The sequence below is a fragment of the Neomonachus schauinslandi genome, chromosome 1, assembly GCF_002201575.2.
Source record: "Neomonachus schauinslandi chromosome 1, ASM220157v2, whole genome shotgun sequence".
Taxonomy (NCBI): Eukaryota; Metazoa; Chordata; class Mammalia; order Carnivora; family Phocidae; genus Neomonachus; species Neomonachus schauinslandi.
Window position 1 is genome coordinate 47,271,880 of NC_058403.1, and position 2,641 is coordinate 47,274,520.

Genomic DNA, 2,641 nt, shown 5'->3' on the forward strand with positions numbered 1-2,641 from the left:
AAAATCTTAAAAAAAAAAAAAAAAAAGAGACATCCCAATAGTAAAACAAACAGACCATCCAATAGTATAATGAGCAAGAAATTGAAAGGTGCTTCAAAAAGAAAATATCCAAATGGCTTACTTTTCAGTAGCTGAGGAAATGAAAATTAAAACCATAATGAGTTACACTATATATCCAATAGGATGGCTAAAATTAAAGAGAAAGAAAATACCAAGTATTGGTGTGAAGAAGGAATAATGGGAAAGGAACACTCATATATTGCTGGTGAGACTGTAAGTTGAAATAATTACTTTGGAAAACTGTTTGACAGTATCAAATAAAACTGTTTGTTTAAATCCACTCATATCCTATAACCAGCACTTCCACTCCTCATTATGAACCTAACAGAAATGCATGCACATGTACCTCAAAATAGGTACAAGAATATTCAAAGCAGCAACATTATTCACAGAAGCCCAAACTACAAACAATCCAAATGATCGATCAGAAGTAAAATGGATAAATAAATCATGGTTTATTCATATAATAGAACAACACACACTACTTTTGGGGGGGGCAGGGGCGGCAGGCAAAACCAGAGGGTTAGAAGTCAGGATAGTAGTTTCTTTGAGGGGAAGGAGGAGGTGTTTGAGTGGGGACATGAAAGAGGCTTCTGGGATGCTGGCAGTCTTCTACTTGCTGCACGTGGTGTGTATGTGGTATTTGTTTAGTGTCACAAATACAGGACCTATGTTTCGAACACTTTCATATATGTGTGTTACACTATATAATTACAAGGTTAAAATGTTTGTTTTTCTCTTTAAAATAAACCTCTAGGGACATAATATTTTAAGGAAATGTTCCTGTGAAATAGTGCATTAGTGTCTCAAGCTTTTAAAAATAAAATAAGAAAGCCCAAGGAATAGAAGTTGCTCTAGTTGAAGTGACCATGGACAGAGTTTAGCCCAACTGCTTAGCCTCTCTCTTTCCCTTATATACCACTCCCATCCCCAAAGCTTGGGGCAAATCTAAAGAGCCCTAATCTCCTTGGAATGCGGTTAAAAATGCATAATCTTCTCTTTTTACAAATATTTGCAATCTTACTATTGGGGGCATAGAAGACAGAGCAACGAACAAAGCAGTCCTTGCCCTTATGGACCTTATATTTTTACATGACACTGAAATGTGAAAAATCAGTAGCTTAGCACGTTTCTTAACTGGAAGTTTAGTTACACAGAATTAGAGCTTTGAATTTAAAAATTAAAGGCAATTTGTGCCCATAAAAGAAATTTTGGCATGACATTAGCTTGACCTGATTCTTTCCAAAGAGTATTTATACATATTTCTTTTTAAGTATTTCTCTATTCATTCTGAAATATTTGAGGGCCAGCCATATGCTCCTCACTAAATAGAGCCTTGAGAATACACCAGAGAAAATAACACGAGGATGTTCCTTGACCTCGGAGAGTTTATAGTCTAGAGGGTGTGACAGACATTAAACAAAGTACACAATCTCTAATTAAATTTAAGTAAAGAACCAAGGTTAGATACTATGCTGCTTCTTACCGACTGATGACTATACTTGATCTGATATTGTTTAATGTGAATCTATGAAACGCCTGGATCACGTCAATCAATTCTAATATATTCCCGTCTGTCAAACAGTTTTACATAAGCCAGCTTTTTAAAATCCTGATAGCTTGGGCACACACACAAGATAAGTCAGCCTCGGGCGCCTGGGTGGCTCAGTCGGTTAAGCGACTGCCTTCGGCTCAGGTCATGATCCTGGAGTCCCGGAATCGAGTCCCACATCGGGCTCCCTGCTCAGCGGGGGATCTGCTTCTCCCTCTCCTGCTCTTCCTGCTTGTGTTCCCTCTCTCGCTGTGTCTCTCTCTGTCAAATAAATAAATAAATAAAAATCTTTAAAAAAAAAAAAGATAAGTCAGCCTGTGGTGGGACCAAAACATTAGCGATCCTTAAAACTCCTCATGTGATTCCAGTGTGCAGCCAAGGATGAGAATCTCTGATTTAGGGATGAGTTTACATGTTTTAAATTTCTTTTATATTAACTTATAAACCTATTTTCCATCATATTTAATATTTTAGAGCCTTAAATCATATGTCCTCTTAGTCACAGAAAATATTTATGCTTAATTACCAGATGCAAAATTTCAGAATAAGCACATATCCTGAGATAAGTAGCTGAAAGGTAAAACTAGCCATTTCAGATAATCTCAGGAAAACAGGAAGTGGTTTACTTATTATTTATTTCAGGTATTGTTTAACTCCGTGCCTCAAACTCCAACATAATTATATGTGAAGCTAAACAAGAATCAGCTGGTTCTGATGCACCCTTTTTGCTTTGGGGAAGTGTGGCAGCAGTGAAGGTAACTGTCACACTCTCCTATGATGAGAGCTTAACGTCACTACCCAAAAGCAAAATACTGGGCTATCTAAAACATTACACTGATCCTCTATAGTCCTCTTAAAAGACTTATCTGATATGTATATGGACAAGGGACAGATGTTAGGGTTTAAAAAACCACTCCAAATACCATGGAAAAATGCAAAATGTCCTATTATTACCAGGTAGACAAAGGAACAGACATAAACGGAGAAGAGTGGCTTTCCAAAGTTTTCCTCAGCTATTTTCTCTTCGAT